Here is a 15,479-nt window from a genome sequence, read left to right as displayed (position 1 = left end):
CTTTTTCCTTTGACTTTTAACACCGTTAGTCAATTTGGTATGTGTTTGCTAACGGAATGAACCTCAAGGTACCAGTTTGTAAACTTTTAAACCACAGAGGTGCCGATCGAAAACAGGTCTAACCACAAGGTTTATTTTTGTACTTTTTCCAATTATTTAAGTATATGATAAAAAATATTCTAACACATTAAATTTAAATGTTTTGATTTATTCATACTACTGTGTTTGTTCAATGTTGAGTTTATTGTTTATAAGACATTAAGATTAAAAAGCTTAAAGGCCCATAAGTGGAAGTCAAGCCCAAGTCAACACATCAAGACCATTTGGCCTAAGATTTCAAAACGCGGTCGTTTTGTACAAAGCACAAGCTCAGCTTGAAGAATGATCGAGAAGCCTTCTCTCAATTGCTTCAAGATGAAGCTGCTAAGTGGAACGACAAGAAGTACAAGTCAGCGGCAGACAAGAACCAACTTCGAGACAAAGTATTTCTACTTTGGGTAAAGTTCAAAAGGCGCATGAAGCTGTCTGGAAGACTTTGCCATAAATGTCGAAACATTCTGTTTATCGGACGAAAAGCTGCCAAGCACTGCCGTAGACAGAAGATGCAAGAATCTCATTGGCCAACGACACTGAGCACGTCCTGAGTGACAACGACAGGAAGCCGTTTGCCTCCAACTGTTATTTTGAAATTCGAAATAACCGGTGCTTGAAGTGTCACTATATAAAGGCCTTTCATTTGCTTCAATCGATGCAGATCTTCAACTAGTCGAAATGCTGACCAAATTCACACTTGAAGTTCTGTGAGAAAAGCAAAGCAAAAATCTTACACCAATTTCCAATCATTGTGTAAAAGTCTAGAGTGATTTCAATTCATCTAAAGTGTCTTAGCAATTGTTGTTTAGGACAAACACTTTATCATTTCTAGAAGAATAGAAAGGAGAGGCTGAGTACTCGGTTATAGTACTCAGCGGTAGATATAGGAGTGAGTAGAGGTATAGAGGAAGGTACTCTTGTATATTCAGCTTCTATTGTAAAAGGTTTCGTGCTCTACCTTTAAAAAGCTCAGTAGAGAATTCAAAAAGCTCGGAACACGTTCCGGGGACTGGACGTAGGCGGAGAGGCCGAACCAGGATATGTCTGCTGAGTAACATCTTTCTAACCCTTAAACTCCTTCATATATTGCTTGCTTTAAAAACTAACTAAGTAACGAACTCACGCTGAGTTGAGTGCACTAAGAAGCTGAGTTCAGGAATAGACTCTAAGTGATATCTCCCGACTCAAGGAAAGAAACAGACTTAGTCACAAGTTGACTAAGCTTGTGTCTTATAACTACTTAGCGCCGCTATGTAAACCTTTTCTTAAAAAAAGAAGTCAGCCTTAACGGACAAAATTTTAAATAGTTCATATCCCCCCCTTGGAACTAAACTTGTCACGTTATAAAGGACCAACAAGTGGTATCAGAGCTTAAAAGCTCACTAAGCAAGGTATAACTACCTTGAGCTGATCCCCACAATGGCTGAGAACAGCACTCGTTTCCTCCCAGGAAATCAGACAACTCAGATTTTACTTGAGGGACTGTCCATAACTCGGCCTCCTCTATTCTTCGGGTCTAACTATACCTTTTGGAAGAATAGAATGAAAAATTTCATTCAGGCTACAAATATGAGTGCATGGCTATCTATAGTCCAAGGCCCATTTATTCCTGTTGAAACTATTGACGGCCAAACGGTTGTTAAAGCTGAGACTAAATGGACAGAAGATGATCTCAAGAAGCTACAAAATCATGCTTCGGCTATAAACATGCTTCACTGTGCGTTAGATGCTGCAGAGTACAATAAGATTTCAGGTTGTGAGTCACCACAGGAGATCTGGAAGAAACTGGAGTTCACCTACGAAGGGACCAACAAAGTTAAGGAGTCCTCTAAACACTCAGTACTGAAGTACTAGTCAGCAAAGATGGAATCCTCAGCGGAATGTCCAGTGTGACTTATTTGGGAAGAAAGGACACACCACAAAGGTGTGCTGGCACGCTCAGCACTGGGGTGCTGACCAGTCAGTGAGATATCCTAAGAGGAAGGTCAGCTGTGACTTCTGTGGGAAAAATGGACACACTGTCCAAGTATGTCGTCATAAAATTAAATATGATGCTTTACCTGTTGAACCTAACAAGCAAAGACCCAAAAAGAATTGGGTACCTAAAAGTAACTAGCTATATTGCAGGTAAGCCTGAGGTGTGCTGAGAAATCAAAGATGTGGTACATTAACAGCGCATGCTCGAGGCATATGACTGGTGATGAAACTCAGTTCATCACACTTGTGCGTAAACAAGGTGGAAGTGTAAGTTTTGGAGACAACAAAAAGGGTAAGATAGTAGGGTCAGGAACCGTTGGTGGTAATCCTACTATTGAGTCAGTCTCCCTAGTCAGCGGACTCAAATATAACTTACTCAGCGTAGCTCAGCTATGTGATAATGGGAGAAAAGTTATATTTGATGACACTGGATGTAAAATACTCGAGGGTAAAACAAATGAGTTAATCTTAACTGCCCCTCATATTGATAATGTCTTTATGCTGAACTTAGAAAAGAAATTTTCAAAAACTGTATGCTTAGTGTCAAAGGAAGAAAATTCCTGGCTATGGCAAGGAGACTTGGTCATGTAAGCATGGACCTCCTGGCCAAATTAGCAAGAAAGCAATTAGTTGAGGGACTGCCAGAACTTAAGCTCGAAAAAAATCAATATTGCAACGCTTGTCAAGCTGGAAAACAAACCAAACAATCTTTTCATAGTAAAAATATTGTCTCAACTAAGCATCCATTAGAGTTGCTACACTTGGATCTCTTCGGACCAGTCCAGCCGCTGAGCTTGGGTGGTAGGAGATTTTCCTTGGTCATTGTAGATGACTTTTCTCGGTACACTTGGATCATCTTGCTGAGTAGCAAGGATGAAACCTTTGAGACGTTTTCAAATTTAGTAAGAAAACTTGAAAATGATAAAGACCTAAAGTTGGCTCACATCCGAAGTGATAATGGTGAAGAATTCAAAAACCAACAGTTTGTTGAATTCTGTGAAGCCAGCGGCATTGACCATAATTTTTCTGCTCCTAGGACGCCTCAACAAAATGGGGTCATTGAAAGGAAAAACAGAACCCTGGTTGAAATAGCCAGGACAATGCTGAGTGAGCATAGGCTTCCAAAGTACTTTTGGGGAGAAGCTGTCAACACAGCGTGCTACATACTCCATAGGGCTCTAGTCAGACCCATATTGAAGAAAACTCCCTACGAACTTTGGAAAGGACGAAAGCCCAACATTGGATACTTTCGTGCCTTCGGTTGTAAATGTTTTATTCTAAATACTAAAGACAGCCTTGCTAAGTTTGATTCAAAAGCTAATGAAGCTATCTTTTTAGGCTACTCAACAAACAGTAGAGCATACAAAGTTTTCAATAAACGAACTCAGATCTTAGAAGAGTCAGTACATGTTGAGTTCGATGAAACTAACCCTGCAGGAAGAAACATGCAGCTGACTGAGGATGATCCACACTCAGCTCCCGCTGACCAAGAAACAGCCGCTGAGTCACTACCTCAAGGGCTGACCAAAGGTAAAAGTGAACCTCAAATTGTTTTCACTGACCAATCTACACCTGCAGAGATTGTTGAAACACAACCAGCACAAGACATCAATCTACCAAAAGAGATCAGAATACCAAGAGGACACTTAGAGAGTGCCATTCTTGATGCCGCTGAGAACACCCTGATGACAAGAAATCAACTCAGGAGATACCTCAGCAACGTAGCATTCGTCTTAGTTCAGGAACCAAAGAACTTCGCTGAAGCTGAGCACGATGAGTTCTGGATGAGTGCAATGCAAGAAGAACTTGATCAATTCAGAAGAAATGAAGTATGGGACTTAGTGCCAAATCCAAGAAGCCAGAAGACCATAGGAACAAGATGGGCCTTCCGCAACAAGCTGGATGAATAAGGAAACGTGGTCAGGAACAAAGCAAGACTTGTAGCTCAGGGCTACAGTCAGCAAGAAGGTATTGACTACGGTGAGACCTTCGCCCCAGTGGCAAGGCTAGAGGTTATAAGAATTTTATGTGCATATACATCTTATATGAATTTTAAATTATTCCAAATGGATGTTAAGAGTGCATTCCTTAATGGAGTTATAAACGAGGAAGTTTATGTTAATCAACCTCTAGGGTTTGAGGATCCCAAATTTCCAAACCACGTTTATAAACTCAATAAGGCTCTGTATGGCCTCAAACAAGCCCCACGTGCTTGGTATGAGAGGCTGACCAGTTTCTTGCTTACTAGAAATTATGTCAGAGGTAAAGCTGATACAACCTTATTCATTAAGAGGAAGGGTAAAGATACCCTACTGGCTCAGATATATGTGGATGACATTATTTTTGGTGCAACTAACGAGTCAATGTGCAAGGAATTTAGTAAGCAGATGCAGACTGAGTTTGAAATGTCAATGATGGGGGAACTCAACTTCTTCCTTGGACTTCAAATCAAACAAGGGAAAAATGGCATCTTCATCAGTCAAGCTAAATATGCCAAGGAGATATTGAAGAAGTATGAACTTGATAATTGCAAGCCAATATCTACTCCTATGGGCACTGACACTGTCCTCTGCGCTGACGAGAATGGTAAGTCAATAGACAGCAAATTGTATCAAGGTATGATCGGCTCTCTACTCTACTTAAATGCTAGTAGACTGGACATTCAGTTCTCAGTATGTTATTGTGCTAGATATCAATCTAACCCTAAGGAATCTCATTACATAGCTGTAAAAAGAATCCTTAGATACTTGCAAAGCTCAGTGAATGCAGGTTTATGGTATTCCAATACTTATGATTTCACACTTATTGGATACACCGATGCTGACTACGGATGAGACAAACTTGAACGAAAAAGCACCTCAGGAGGATGTCATTTTCTTGGGAGCTGCCTTGTATCTTGGTTTAGTAAGAAGCAATCGTCAGTAGCCTTGTCAACCACTGAAGCTGAGTACATTGCTGCTGGAAGCTGTGTTGCTCAAGTCCTCTAGATTCAGCAACAGCTAGAAGATTATGGTGTTCCGACTAAAACAATTGAAGTCAAATGTGACAACAAAAGTGCAATTGACCTATCAAAGAACCCAATCCAGCACAGCAGAATGAAGCATGTCAGCATAAGACATCACTTCATTAGAGACCATGTACTCAAGGGTGAGATCAAGCTGACCTATGTCCCAACGGATGAGCAGCTTGCGGATATCTTCACAAAGCCACTGGATCGTGAGCAATTCAACATACTTAGAGAAGCCATTGGTATGTTTAATCCGCTTCAGTAAATTTTCAAGTATAATATGTGATATATGCATGCTGAGTTGATTACCATGCTGTGTGATCTGTGCTAAATTAATTTTTATTATATGATGAGTAGATATACACACTGAGTGATTAAACACGTGAATTATTCCTTGCGTAGAACTGACTACTCAGAACATTAAACATTTGAAATCCTTAACACTAAGTAAAGACCCGTTGTAAAATTTAATGCAAAACACGCTAATTAAATAGCCACCTAGGATGACGTAAGCGCAATAATTAGAAATACATGCGCCGAATGTGTCATAAATGCCAGAATCTTTGTCGATTGAGGATCTCGAGGTTAAACGGCCAACTTAACGCTTTAGATCAACTCGATACTTCTATAAATAGTGGACGAATTCCCACTTTTATCTCTTTACGCTTAGAAATTTCTGGTATTCAATACTCTCTTCTCTAAAAATTCCGAAACTTCCCAAACTTCTCTAAAAATCATGACAAAAGTTTCTCAGAATGTCTCCGGTGCCGATTACGCCGATAATCGCTCCGATGAAAACCCTTCATCTCCTTCCCAGCGCGATCACTCTAAGGTCACCACACCGAGTAAGCAAACCAAAGCTGACCAAGCTACCGCCTCGAAAGGGAAACAAAAGCAGGACAAGACAAAGAAACCATTGGAACGCACCTACTCCCTGGTCTATGAAAGTGTTAGGGGCTATAAGGTGGACCACTCCCGCTGGTTCTCGAAGGGATTTGTGGAAGCTGAGCAACCCTTCTGTGAGTGGATCTCAAAGAACGAATGGACCGAGCTGTCCTCAATACGTGAAGCTACCTATCCTGAGTTAGTAAAGGAATTCTACGCTAACCTAAGAGTCGCAGATGATAATCGGGATTACATGGTCTCCAAAGTTCAATGAAAGGATATCTTCATCAACCCTGCTTATCTTGCCTCACTACTGAAGCTAAAAAACGAAGGAGCAATACTCAGAAAATTGGGTGATCAAGACAAGATTGACTATCCCGTTGAGTTCTGTAAACCCACTGATCACGTAGGAGAGATCTCTAGCAGCTCCATGGGTCAGCATCAGAAGATGGCCCATTATATACTGACCAACTTCATCTTCCCTAAGATCAACTGCACCAGCTCAGCGACGAACTTCGAGCAGTGTTTTATTTATCACATGCTGAACTACCTGCCTATCAATATACCAGTCTTTCTAATTGCTGGTTTCCAAAGAAGTACTGGAACTCTTAGATTAGGCTCCCTCATTACCAGAATCCTCAAGGATCATCAGGTGAGTCTGGGTAAGGAAATCCACACCTGGGGTACAGAAATCACTCCAGCCGCGTTGTTCGGCTTGGCATACGATCAACCAATTGTGCCCAAGAAAGGAAAAGGGGCCGCTGTTCAGGACACTGAGGGAATGGTGACTAGAAAAGGGAAGAAAGAAAGGACAGTTCAAGCTGACAAGACATATAAAAAAAGGAAAGCTGTTCACAGCCCTTCCAAAGAAGCTAAGTCTCCACCAAAGAAGATTAAGTTTGTATCCCGAGGAACTAAGCCTCAAATACAACAAGGTCAGGCTGAACCTAAGTCAGCTGAGAAAAGACCAAGGCAAGTTGAGCCTGAGGTAGAAGAAAGAGAGGACACTGACGAGCAACCACTTAGGAAGAAGAAGAAAATCTCTTCTGGATTAAGTCATATCAATGCACCTCCCACTGACTTCGTCATTCCTGAAGACTCACATTATGTGCGAAGTCTTGGCGTTGATATTGAGCAACCATCAGTTGAACTAGAAGAAGACGAAGAACTGGATGATCAGTTTGACACTGAGGAGACAGTGGATGTTGAGCAACCACAGGTTGAACAAGATGAGGAAGAAGAATTGGGTGGTCAGGATGACACTGAGGAGACAGCAGACGATGAGCAATATGAACCAACCAACACTGAGCTGGTTGACGAAGAAACTGAGCAAACAGCAAATGATCCCGCTGATCAAAGGGCAGCTTCACCCACTGACTCTATTGAATCCATTCCTGCTTACCCCACTCCTCAAAAGACTAGGAGACTAAAGAAGAAGGCGCACAAGTCTCCAGTGATTGACCTTCTACATGACTCACCACTAAGAGATCCTATCACTGATCTCTCTGCTAAACAGTTCAAATTTTTCTCCAATCCCCATGAGTCTCCACCAGAGCAACAAGAAAAGCAAGCCTCTGTTTCTCAACCAAAGGAACATGCCGACTCAAATACTTCCAAAGAACAAGTCAATACCGAGCAAGTACTCGATGTTCTTGCTCCTCAACATGTTGAGATAGCGAAGGAAATACCTGCTCAGGTCAGTGCTAAAACACCTCAGCCTCCTCAAACTAGTCAGCTTCAGCCTGACTCTGAGCAAGTACAAATTTCTGCCGATCAACTATCTCCACAACCACAAGTGCAGAATATTCATTCAAGACCAGCCGCTGATCATGCTTGCACTTCTAATCTTGAGCAGAACCAAACACCGCCTCCATTCGGTTCTACTCGTCCTCCTGCAACTGGGCCAAATAATGATGGATCCTTTTCATATCTGAATGCCTCTGAGTCTGGTCGAAGAATCCTTGACTCAGCTCAAGCTCTACTCTAGGACATCCATCAAACCAATGTCGATGCCGCTGGGACAGTTCCTGTTTAGCCAACTCAACTTTCGTCTGTCACTCAGCTTCTCACACAAATCAAAGGTTTCAAGGATCTTCTGAGTGTCATGACTTCACTTCAGTCTCAACAGCCCAGGCAGGAATCAATAACCAAGCTGGCAGAACTCCAACTGACTATGGTCAATCACTTGAACTCTCTACAGGGTCAATTTCATTCTCTGTCAGCTGCGAACACTATGTATGCAACTTCTGCCGAAGTTCATCAACTCTTCAACCAGCTTCACACTGAGCAAGCCAAAACCAACCATCAACTCTCTTCCTCCTCCCAATGCTCCATTGAGCAAATTAGCGAGGCTGTTCGTCTATTCAACTTGAGTAAGGAAGAGATGGAAACTAACCAACTCAAAATGAATGAGCTGCTGCAATACTCTAACTCCATCTTCAAACACGTGCGCCATTCAAATGCTCAGCGTCAGTATTATGACCCGACACTGCTTAAGATGTTTCATCAAGCTTTTGCCATGCTGACTGACAGTATCACTTGGGTTGGAAAGTCTCAGGAATACATCCTGAGTATGCTCAGTGCCTCGACTATCAGGGTTCCCCATGAAGTCTTGGATGATGGTATTCCTGTTTTTGACGGCATAAATGAAAGCACGCGCAAACTTAAGGCATTCTCTGCATGATTAACTCATGTTGCTATTCATGACACTTTCATTCCTCCTCGACCCGATGATGGAAAAACGGGGGAGAAAGAACAAGCTGAAAGAACTCAGCATCAAGGCGAAGCAAGTCAGCAGAAACAAAAAGGAAAAGCCAAAATTGTGCATTCGGCCCAAGTCAATTACAAGAAAAAATAGCTTTACTAGGATTGACTAGGATAGCTAGATTTTGCCTTTAATATCTGTATTCCTTTTTTATATGAACTTTGTTGTGATGACTTTAATTCAAAACAATTATATGCATCTCTTATTCATACTGACTAATCTTATATGATGCCTACTTATGTTTTGTGATAAATGTTAAACGCATCTTAATTAAATCAACTGTGCTAAATTGTCTACATTGCTTTATGATTGTCTGCTGTGTTGATCAATATGTTGACCATTTCTTATATGTTCTCTTAACTAAAACTCATTGAACAAATAAATACTCAGCGCTCTCTGATATCTAAAATCTTCCGCACAATCTGAGTTAAAAAGAATATGTTTCATGAGCTGGCCTATTTCTGAAAACTGACCTTTACTCGATTAAACCTTGAAATGTTTAGAGTAAAACTAAGTCAGTAGCTCAAGCCTTACGGGGGAGTAATTTGAGTAATATAAGGTCAACTATCATGGGGGAGCTCAACACTGAGTTCTTCACTGAATATTTTTGCCAACATCAAAATGGGGGAGTTTGTTGAAACACCTTTCCACATGATTTTGATTTGATAAAATTATTTAAGTATATGATAAAAAATATTCTAACACATTAAATTTAAATGCTTTGATTTATTCATACTAATGTGTTTGTTCAATGTTGAGTTTATTGTTTATAAGACATTAAGATTAAAAAGCTTAAAGGCCCATAAGTGGAAGTCAAGCCCAAGTCAACATATCAAGACCATTCGGCCCAAGATTTCAAAACGCGGTCGTTTTGTACAAAGCACAAGCTCAGCTTGAAGAAGGATCGAGAAGCCTTCTCTCAATTGCTTCAAGATGAAGCTGCTGAGTGGAACGACAAGAAGTACAAGTCAGCGGTAGACAAGAACCAACTTCGAGACAAAGTATTTCTACTTTGGATAAAGTTCAGAAGGCGCAGGAAGCTGTCTGGAAGACTTTGCCATAAATGTCGAAATATTTTGTTTATCGGACGAAAAGCTGCCGAGCACTACCGTAGACAGAAGATGCAAGAATCTCATTGGCCAACGACACTGAGCATGCCCTGAGTGACAACGACAGGAAGCTATTTGCCTCCAACGGCTATTTTGAAATTCGAAATAACCGGTGCTTGAAGTGTCACTATATAAAGGCCTTTCATTTGCTTCAATCGATGCAGATCTTCAACTAGTCGAAACGCTGACCAAAATCACACTTGAAGTTCTGTGAGAAAAGCAAAGCAAAAATCTTACACCAATTTCCAATCATTGTGTAAAAGTCTAGAGTGATTTCAATTCATCTAAAGTGTCTTAGCAATTGTTGTTTAGGACAAACACTTTATCATTTCTAGAAGAATAGAAAGGAGAGGCTGAGTACTCGGTTATAGTACTCAGCGGTAGATATAGGAGTGAGTAGAGGTATAGAGGAAGGTACTCTTGTATACTCAGCTTCTATTGTAAAAGGTTTCGTGCTCTACCTTTAAAGAGCTCAGTAGAGAATTCAAAAAGCTAGGAACGTGTTCCGGGGACTGGACGTAGGCGGAGAGGCCGAACCAGGATATGTCTGCTGAGTAACATCTTTCTAACCCTTAAACTCCTTTATATATTGCTTGCTTTAAAAACTGACTAAGTAACGAACTCACGCTGAGTTGAGTGCACTAAGAAGCTGAGTTCAGGAATAGACTCTAAGTGCTATCTCCTGACTCAAGGAAAGAAACAGACTTAGTCACAAGTTGACTAAGCTTGTGTCTTATAACTACTTAGTGCCGCTGTGTAAACCTTTTCTTAAGAAAAGAAGTCAGCCTTAACGGACAAAATTTTAAATAGTTCCTATCCCCCCCCTTGGAACTAAACTTGTCACGTTATAAGGGACCAACAAGTTTGTCACCACTCGCGATTACGAAGTCTGCTGTTTTAAGAAACTACCGATAAACGACAGTGGTGGCGATGAGGAAGGGCTCGAGGCAGTCAGGGATAAGCTTATGTGTGATTTCAAAGCGGCCGTTGATAAGTTGAAAGCTACGATTTTGAGGAAAGGAGTTGGGGATGAAAGCAACGAAGCATCACCGGGAACGGAAAGATAAAAATGACAAATCTCCTCCTCGATCCCAATCGGCGGTGGTTGTAGTGGAGACAGAGGTACAAGCGAAACTGTGGAATCTGAGAAAAAGAAAAACATCGGTTGGGGGAAATTCAGTGAACAGGAAGGGCTTAAGAATTGAGGAGAGATGTATATCAATCTAAAGATTAATTTCCTTTTATTGAAAGCATTTGCTTTTCTCCTGATTCTTATATTAATTTGGTTGGTGTTCTTGCTTTTGGTCGCAGATGTTAGAGTGAGAAATGGAAAGATAGAGAGATAAGGAAGAGAGGGAGTGGGTTCTATTTTTTTCAATTTGGAAGGGATGAGGGTGTTTTAGTAATTCTATATTAGGGGTGTGAATTTTTGACTTTTACCGTGGTCAAAATGGTGATGTGGCAACGTTGACCGATCATTTTCACCAGCTGTACAATTTAGTGGGAGGTCACCAGAAGGTTGTACACTTTAGTGTGAAAATTTTTTGGTTATACACCAAAGTGTGAAAACAGATAAAAGTTGTACACCACGTATGTAATTTACCCCGTTGCTTCTACCTTGAGCGTTTGCCCTAATCTTAAAGACCCTCAAATGAAAGAGCATATAGTAAATGGCTACACTTCTAGTTTTGCAGAGACAAATTTGGTTGGATTTGTGCATACTCGCTCATGAGTCACTAAGATGGCTTATAAGTGTTGAAGGTATCTCAGTACACATACTTCTGCAAATTTCTTCTTACTGTATTTCTTCTTTTGAATATTTGATATTCATGCAGGACCACTGGATGTTCACCTGTTAAAAGGGGTATTCACTATTAAAGGCCCCAAGTACACCCCCTATGAAGGAGGTGTATTCAAAGTATACATCTGCTACCCTCTAAAGTTCCCAGCCAAACCTCCAATAGTAATATTACAAAGCTCATTAAGCATTCATTAGTAATAGTACATATAATAGCATGCACATATATATACACTGATTAACCTATTCCTATTCTTAGTTTATCTTCATGACTAGGATTTATCATCCTAATGTTAGTCCCCAAGGGCTGGTCTCTCTTCCCCAGCTTGTTTTACGACATTCCTTTCCCACTGCCACGGTTAGTTCTTATCTATTTCTTTGGTCCATCTAAATTCCATGTTTCCATCTAATTTATATATTCATTTGTTAGCTGTTGTGGCATATATATGACCTGATGATAGTGCCCTACATTGAGGATCCATATTCAGGGCAGGAACCAGTTGTTGAGCAATACAACAACAACAATGTAGAATAAGATGCAACTGCCCGGGGATGGAAGGAAGAGCACTACAAGAAAATAACAGTTTACCGATGACACAATATCGTTAGTAATTGTCAGATTTTCGTCGGCAATTCCAATTAACAACGACATACCGATGAAATATATGTTGAAGCCTAATTGCTTGTTGGTAAAATAAATACCGACGACAAAATATATGTCATTTGTATTTGGGACGACAATGTCGTTGGTAAATTGTAATTGACTATTGAATAGAATTTTTGTCCTCATTAATAGTCGTGACTGTTGTCGTCGGTGATTTGTCAGTAAATGTTGTGTCGTCGGTATATCGTTGGCATTTCACGCTCTAAATTTGGTGCAAAATTTATTGGTGCGGAAGTTGACATTAATAATATCGTTTGTGAATGGTCGGTAAAATGGAAGTTGTGGGTATGCTGTTAGTATTGTTATCGTTGCTATGTCCTTTTTAACTTGTAAATCGTTGTAATTACATCGTCGTATTAATTTCATTTATCAAAATGCGGCAATATAAACTGGTACAGATTACACTCCTAATCAACAAGCAAGTTATTAAATAATGTTACTTCCTTTCAAATCCCAATAACTATTATATATCACTCTTATGCAAAATGACAACCCTTCAAAACACATCATTTGTCACAATAAAATTCAGTAAAACAACTATGTTCTTAGGAATGTGATACATGGGAAAACTGAGTAGCTAAACCTTGATCAGTCATTAGAAGCTTGTCATAGACCATCAAAGTCTCGGCCAGATTCCTCTACCATCTCTAGAAATCTCTCTATCAGTGAAGTTGTCACCCTGCTTCTTCGCTATTCGCTTGGTTCATCAAGTGATATCTTTCCCTGCACCCAGATGTTAAGAAAGGATTTGCCATCAACAAAAAGAAATAATTATGAAACTATAGATGAAAGAACAAAACTTGACATTTTTAACTTAGTTAATGACTTGAAATGCTTGTAAACTCCTATTTAGTGCGAGTCACCCTCATCTTGGTTGTCATCATGTGCATAAATTCATCAATATTAATTGCACCATTACCATCTTTGTAACACAACTGAACACAACTGTAACATATCTGTAATATAACTGTAAATAATTCCAGAACATTACAGATCTCAAACAGTATGAACCTATAACACAATTGAACACAACTAAACATAACTGTAACATAACTGTAACTGAATCATTCCAGAACATTACTGAACTCAAACAGTATCAACCTGTAACACAACTGAACATAACTGTAACATCTATATCATTCCATAACATTGCAGAACTCAAACACTATCAACCTGTAACATAACTGTAATATATACACAATAACGATACAACTAATTGCCCCTAATGTCTACAAAATACACAATAACGATACAACTAATTGCCCCTAATGTTTACCAATCAGTTCCACTGTGCTCTACGATCATCATATAAGCGATCCCACCCTTCCACGCTTCGATCATGGTCGTCAAACCACCATACCAGTATAGGGGGTACCAGAAAATTATTAGCTAAATTTAAACGGCTATATTGTCGGTAGTTAGTCCCTAAATGAGCTATACATATCTCTCGTTCTGGTCTTGTAGCAGTGGAGTTGGCATACAATGGTAAGACAGTACCATAAAACATCAATGTCTGACCACCCCCGAAACCGAACAACATGACGGCATCATTATACAATGTAGCAATCGGATACAATTCGTCCCAAACGAGCATCCAATAGTCTTGGGTACAACCTGCCCCGTCCCAACCAACCCTCCTAATTGCTGTATCAACAGGATCAACAAATACATTTTCATATAGGTAACGGTTAGCAATTATTTCATTTCTAATGCTACGCCTAACTACATGCCACGATTCTTCGCTACCAAAAATATAGGATGCAACGACACAGAACCCACAATTTCCATCACCAATGACGTCGAGATATGATTCGATGTACGACTTAATTATCGTGAATATTTTATCAGAATGTGCAAAATCATAAACGTCAAACGTATTTCCATCTGTAGTTAGTGAAATAAGATTTTATAAAGCTCGCATGACTTATTTTGGTTGTAAATGAACTAGATATTGAAAAACATTTACAGAACTGTGTTTATCAAATAAACATTACTTGTTGAGGCAACATTATGGACCGATGATGAAGAGCTTTTTCTACCACTTCTACCACGACTCCTAGACGAACTAGAAGAACGAGCACATCCACGACCAGTGTCATTGTACTTCCACGCACTCGGCATACATTTTGTAGATTTACTCCCCTTAGGTCGTCCTCGCACATGAATTTTTACACCTGGTTCTGTATAGTGCGCTTGATCCGGGTGCAGTTGATCATGGATCAGTAATGAAATATTCCGCATAAAGTTTGGGTCGCCTTTAGAGACCTGGTCGACTAAGGATTGAAAGTCTGTCTGATCATTGCACCCTATATTTTCATCAGTGCCACCATACTTAATTAAAAGTGTCTTCCAGAACACATGAACATCCTCAATACTGATCGGATTGTTAGTCTCATAAGCTTGTTTGAGCTTGCATGCACATGTGATTTGATGAGAGGTTCTCAATGCACAATTGCAACGCACGTTCACTTCATAACTCAAACCTCTCATGCGCTCTAACTCATCACTGAGCAACTACATACAGCGGTGGGAGACATTAAAGACTAGGTAGTTAAGTGGGAATTCGGAGTACATGCCTCCTTTATGAAGCCTGGACTGCTCAAGCATGTACCTGATAATAAGATAAACATACTATCAGTTATAAAATATATTCATAAATGCAAATTACTTAACTGCATTATAACAAATTGCAAATACCTGATATTAGTTGCTTGAGATCCTATTTGTTTGTGAACCTTCTGCCATACCGTATCGAGGGAGCCAGTGGCAGTATTGAGCCATTGCTTTAGACTCGCATGTTCGCTATCCACTCTACATGAAGTTGTGTTGCCAAAATGTAGGAAATCCTTCATCCAAGCAACAACAAACTTCTCATTGTGCACCAACCACGTCTCCTCAATGTACGAGATAACATTTTGGTACTTAGTCATCGCATCCTTCATCTTGCTCAGATTTTGCTCATACTCAGCAATGGTTATTGATTGTATTATTGTTCTCCATCTTCCATTCTTGAATTTAGCGGCATGCACCTTATCTCCCATAAGTCTGTACACCCGATCTTCTACATCCTTATTTATATGCCATGTGCATAACAAGTGTGCCGAATGTGGAAAAACCTCTTGGATTGGCTTCAACAACCCCAGCTCCCTATCACTGATAATAACAGTCGGGTTAAGATCAAA

This window comes from Euphorbia lathyris, chromosome 4 (genome assembly GCF_963576675.1).
Source record: "Euphorbia lathyris chromosome 4, ddEupLath1.1, whole genome shotgun sequence".
Taxonomy (NCBI): Eukaryota; Viridiplantae; Streptophyta; class Magnoliopsida; order Malpighiales; family Euphorbiaceae; genus Euphorbia; species Euphorbia lathyris.
This window is presented reverse-complemented; position numbering follows the sequence as displayed.